Source organism: Pygocentrus nattereri, chromosome 15 (assembly GCF_015220715.1).
Source record: "Pygocentrus nattereri isolate fPygNat1 chromosome 15, fPygNat1.pri, whole genome shotgun sequence".
Lineage (NCBI taxonomy): Eukaryota > Metazoa > Chordata > Actinopteri > Characiformes > Serrasalmidae > Pygocentrus > Pygocentrus nattereri.
Window position 1 is genome coordinate 26,583,094 of NC_051225.1, and position 6,280 is coordinate 26,589,373.

The window sequence follows — 6,280 nt, forward strand, 5'->3', positions numbered from 1 at the left end:
AGCAGGCAGTGTTAAATCCCCTTATTGTCCATCCATCCATCCATCCATCCATTTTCTAAGCTGCTTCTCCCTCAGGGTCGCGGGGGGTGCTGGAGCCTATCCCAGCGGTCATTGGGCAGAAGGCAGGATACACCCTGGACAGGTCGCCAGTCCATCGCAGGGCCCCTTATTGTCTTAAGCCCTATTAGAGCTGGTTTTCATTCACCTGTAGACATAGGCTAAGACGTTGCTATGACAACATGGGTTCAACATGTTTCATTCAGTCACGCTATGTGGCCGGATTTAACTGTTGTAATTTCACTGAAGTCATGAAATCCATGATTTTGAGAGTGGTGCATCACACATAAAATATTGCCATATTTATAACCAAGAGCAGATCTCTGGTCAAAAACTGACCACTGATGAAGGGCTTGAGGAAGATGGAAAGCACAAATTTTGCATCAACACATCAGTCTCTGTAGCAAGGTGACATTTCAAAGTGCAGGTTTCTAATAAAGTTGCCAGTGAGTGTATTCCATTAACAGTCGAAAGAACACAATTTACGAGCACCACTTTAAAATATGACTACCCTTATAAAGGGTCTGTTAATGGATTAAGTTTGTTAATGGTCGTCAGTTAGGTCATTAATAAAAATCATTAATAAGCAGTTATAACACATTAATAAACAGGGCAAAAGTGAGCTGAATGTGACATGAATGTAATGAAGCTGACAGCATTAATGCTAACTGATGTAGAAGACAAAGTAAGATCAATAAACATCAAAATATGAGGGTATAAATGAATATGGGTTCACCATCAGGTAAAAAGGTCACAATGGCCCTTTTAATTTGTGTTGTAAATGTTTGTTAATGAGTCTTTAAGACCTAATTAACAACACTAATAAACACAAACCATTTATGAGTGCTTTATAAGTTAGCTAGAATATAGGTTAGCTGTCTTAAAACATCCAGTGAAAGACAGAGTTAAGCTTCCAGGTCAGGCCAAAGATGTCAAAAAATACATAAATAAGAAACACCACTGATAATTCTGTTTTGGCCATTCTAGATTAAAGTTTGTTATAGATATTCCATATGTTTTACTCAAAGCTTGTAACAGACATATTGCCATATGTTTTACATTGCATAGTTTTACAGTGACTCTTTTAATGAAGAGCCCTGCCATAGAGCTGACACCACTGTTTTCTGTCCAACAACTGACTGAAACCTGGTTAGACTCTAGCTCAATGGACTGTAGACTTCCAGAAGGACTAGAGCGATGTTTTGCTCACACAATTGGTGCCACCCATTGGAAATGAAACTGTTGATTCCTTATTCCTGTCATCTTCTTATCATGTTCAAGATCTTAATTCTATTATTTCCAACCAAAACTTAGCACTGGAGAAGTATTAAAACAGCACTTGTGTAACGAGACAGAAAGGGCCAGACACTCGCAGTAAAAACCAAAAGATGAGACTTTAATATCAAAGGGTTTGACAAGAATTGTGGTGAGTAAACGGGCGTGGGTCAGATCCAAAACAGCAAAAACGTACAAAAAGACAACCATAACCAGAGGGCAAGGACAAAAGGGAAAATCCAGAAATCCAGAAAACCAGTCCAAACAAGAAAAAGGCAAATCACAAAAAACACAGGAGGAACACTCAGTAGCTCTACAGGAGAAGCTAAATCCTGGGTTTTTAATGTGTTAAATATTCAGGAGACTGTGAGTGCTGATTGGAGAGCAAGGGACAGTCAGGGGTCACATGAGTCAGGTGATCTCTCAGGGACTTCTGGGACATGGAGACTGAGTATGCCTCAGAACTGGAGGGATGCATGACAACTTGCAGATCATAGCTATAAAAAATGTTAAGAGTTAAGATTACAAAGAGACACATTTTTTAGTTCCCAGAAATCATTATGCCGTCACTGAAGGCCTAGAAGGCCCTGAGGTTCCCCCACTGCAGAAATCATGCTAAATGTACAAGTGTAATGTCTACGTCCTTAATCACATATCTAACCTTTTCCCTCTCTCTGTCATTCTCAGATTTTTACATCATCCATCAAATAAATTAATTCTTGGCCAGGCATGAATCGGGGGTGGGGCCATTTGATTAGCCCCTTAAGTACCCTCTTCACTCAGAGAGCACTTCCAATCTATTTGATTATTTGAATGATATACACCAATCACACAACATTATGAGCACCTCCTTGTCCATTTTATCAGCTCCAATTACTGTATAGGTGCACTTTGTAGTTCTACAATTACAGACTGTATACCGTCTGTTTCTCTGATACTTTGTTAGCCCCCTTTTAGGTGGTCAAGACTCCCATGGACCCTCACAGAGCAGGTACAATTTGGGTGATGGATCATTCTCAGCACTGCAATAACACTGATGTGGTGGCAGTGTGTTAGTGTGTGTTGTGCTAGTATGAGTGGATCAGACACAGCAGTGCTGCTGGAGATTTTAACCACCTCAGTGTCGCTGCTGGACTGACAATACTCCACCAAAAATATCCAGCCAACAGCGTCCTGAGAGCAGCATCCTGTGTCCACTGATGAAGGGCTACAGGATGACCAACATAAACTGTGCAGCAGCAGATGAGCTATCGTCTCTGACTTTACATCTACAAGGTACTGACATGGTAAGAGTGTCTAATAGAGTGGACAGAGCGTGGACATGGTGTTTAAAAACTCCAGCAGCACTACTGTGTCTGTTCCACTTGTACCAGCACAACACTGTTGCTCAGAATGATCCACCACCCAAATAGTACCTGCTCTGTGAGGATCCATGGGGATCCTGACCACTGAAGAACAGGGTAAAAGGGGGCTAACAAAGTATCAGAGAAACAGATGGACTACAGTCTGTAACTGTAGAACTACAAAGTGCTCCTATATAGTAAGTGGAGCTGATAAAATGGATGTAGAAACAAGGATCATAATGTTATGCTTGATTGGTCCAATTGATCCAAGCACCACACTCTTGTGGAGTCACAACTGGAGTCACTGGAGGTTGTCCCTCCTCAAAAAAGTCTACAATCATTGTCCTGTAATCGATTACAAACCTCTAAAATGTTAAATTGGAACAGTAGGCCTACTATTCTGTTTCAACAAAGATTCTTTTTAGGACAGAATAAGGACAATTTGTAGTCAAAATAGCAAAAGAAAAAAAAAGAGAAGCCCTCAGCATTTGTTCACATCACAAACAGAATTAAATATGCAGGCACAGCGAAGAGCACAGAGATGTTCAAGGGCATTTCAGAGGGAGTTTTCCCTTTTACTGAGCTTTAGGACGACCAGGACACTGCCTCCAACCACAATCGATGGCTGCTCAGATGCAGGCTGAGGAGGAAAGCTGTCAGGGCTCAGCTGGATTTTGCTGTAATAGACACATAGTTTTTTACATTTACATTTATTTGTTTTCTCTTATTCTGAGTGACATACAAAATGTGCAAACAGTGAAAGCCACCAGCCACATTGTACCATGTTTGAGTTAATACAAGCAGGTTATTCCATGTCAACTTAGCCAGGGACTGTCAGCTCACATCCATTTTTAGGGAAAAAATTTAAGCAAAAAAGATTCAATTTAATGCATGCAACCATGTAAAATTTCAAAGCTTGAGCATTTTTCTAACTGACCTCATCAGGGTCTAAACTGCACCTAAAACATTCGGTTTAACTACTTTCAGAATTATAGAAATGAATTAGGAATATAAAACACAGTTGTCATGTGCAAAAGTGGTAACATGTTCAATTCAGCAAATAAACAGCAATTGTGCATTAAATGTTCAGAAGTGACCAGTGGCACTCAAACTTTTGCATACAGCTGTAAGTATATGGTTTTCCACTGACACTTTGTTTTATACTCCAAACATAACAATGGAAGGCTGGTTGAGGCATGTAAATCCTCCATCCTTGGTGCATCATATATCAACACGTGTAACATGATAAACACAATTACGCAACCAGACCTGTGTTTAAGGCTGGATTACGCTTTCCAAAGTCAATGTCCAGTCAAGCAGCATAAGCTTGCAAGGTCAGCACTGTAATTTCATGCGGCCAGGTTAGAGTGCTGTGGTTTAATGACCACTGCTCTTGTCTGCTTCTACTCATTTCATAGGCAAATATGGAAATCAGCTCTCTGAAAACACTGCCGTTGGCAAGGAGACGGTCAAAGGCGGCCTGAGACGCAGCCCACACCATTTCGGCAATCACAGCTTTTGTCTCCTCCTGTCTTTGGCTTTTTTTAGCCCATGTTAATTTTTAATCATTTCTGAACGCTCTTAAGGGAAGATACTATGTGTGTTGAAAACAATTGAACACAGGCCACCTGTGGCCTTGAAACGTTTCTGCTTCCAGGCGACAGCTGCAGCGCATACACTCGCTGAAGGGTGGACACTCACTCTCGCAGACCGACACCCCCCACCCCCTCGGTGATGAGGGGTGCTCTTGTCAGAGCTACCAAAATAAACAACAAAATAACCGAGGGGCTTGAGTAATTGGGTTCAGGCATGCCAGACTGCAAATGAATAGACTGAGACTACAGAGCTTTCACTTACTCAGAGCAAGTGGGATTATGCAGAATAAGGGAGATATGCACCTTGTCACTAAATAAATAAATAAACATCCTTTTTAAACAGGGTTTTTTTTTTAGAAAAGGCAGTGGTCATTTATAGCACTTGAATACTCAAAGAACTATTTCATGCATAAACGCATAAAAATAAGGGTTCTTGGCTTGGGCGTACAGTTCTAATGGACACCTTTAATTGGTGAACAACCTTTATATCATGTAAAAATTTAACAACCATCCATTGAAAGGTTTTTTAGCACCAAAAATGGTTCTTTTATGGTAGTGGTTCTCAATTCTGGCTTCAGGGACACATTTACGTCCATACAAGAATTACATAACAGAATGAGTGACCTTGTATACACTTCAATATAAATTTCTTAGCAGTAATGGAATAAGTGGGTTAGTCATTATGTCTTTGCATAATGCTCAACTCCCAGTCGATGTCACGATAATTGCCACTGACAGCCTCCTCATATGAGGAGATTCACATCTAATGTGTCTATAAATGAACATGCAGACCATTTCGTCCTTAACCTATATTTGGATCTGTGCCTGGCCAAAGACAGGCTATTATCCTTTTCATGAAAAAATAGGTTTATTATGAACTATTACCTATTCAGTCTGATTAGTCTGAACACTCTGTACATTATCTACTCTGAACATGATTGACAGATTTAACCACTTTCAGAAAGGCATCTTAATTAAACTGGCCTGACTCTGACCCCTCAATTATCAGGAAATGGACATGTAAAGAAAAGAATTGAATAAAAAAAAAAAAGTCTTTGAGAAAATGAATATTTATTCAGAGTAACCAATTATAGCCCCCTCCAGAGGGCTGGATGCTCTGGCCGCTGGGGGTGTGAGAGCTGGGTGTCATTCCCTGTGGGGAGGGCTGCACGTTTTGTCCACAACCGTGCAAGGACTGAGCGTCCTTTGCAAATGAGGGGACACTCCAACATCTTCCTCTGCCTCTCTTTACACATGCCACAGATTATTCTGCCAGCCGACAACTCATACACCCAGATACAAATTCGTAAAGGGATGAGTCCCAGCAACCAACAGACAGGCCACCTAAGCTGAGGTCAGCAATGGTGCAGGACGAGGCGACCATGAGAAAAGCTCCTAAGCTTATGCTGTAAAGCCTGACTGTACAGAAAAAAGAAATGTGCACCATTGCACTCTTCTCAAACTGCGTGTAATGGAACATTTGGTTTCAGTGTGTCAGGTTGTGGGATCTAACATCTTTTCAGACAAACTGCATGCTATGCCAGGAAAAGAAGAGGCAGAAAGCCATTTTTTCAATCTTATAATTGTTCTTAATAGGAAAGGAACGTTTTTTTAAAAAATACTGATTTATCATAAATTGTGTCTGTAATCAAAAAGGAAGAAATTACATTTTAGGTTTGGTGTTTTGGGGAGTGTCTTTGATCAGGAAAATCACCAAAAATGGGGTTGACATGGGCGCCGTTGGTTGTCAAAAAACTTTTACGTCCAAAAATTTCACTTGTTTTTTTAATTAAGTTAATCTTGTTCTTGCAGGCAAACAGTAAACATGTACTAAGTATACCCATGAATAATGCTGCAATGACCAATATATTTCACCATGTTTCTCTGCCTTCAATATAAACTAGGTGGTGCTGATTTTAGGTAACATTTCTATCAGCATTCCTCTTACTAATCACAAGGGTGGCGTCTCTTGCCACAAAAAAAACAACAGTTTTGTTGGAGAAATTTGCT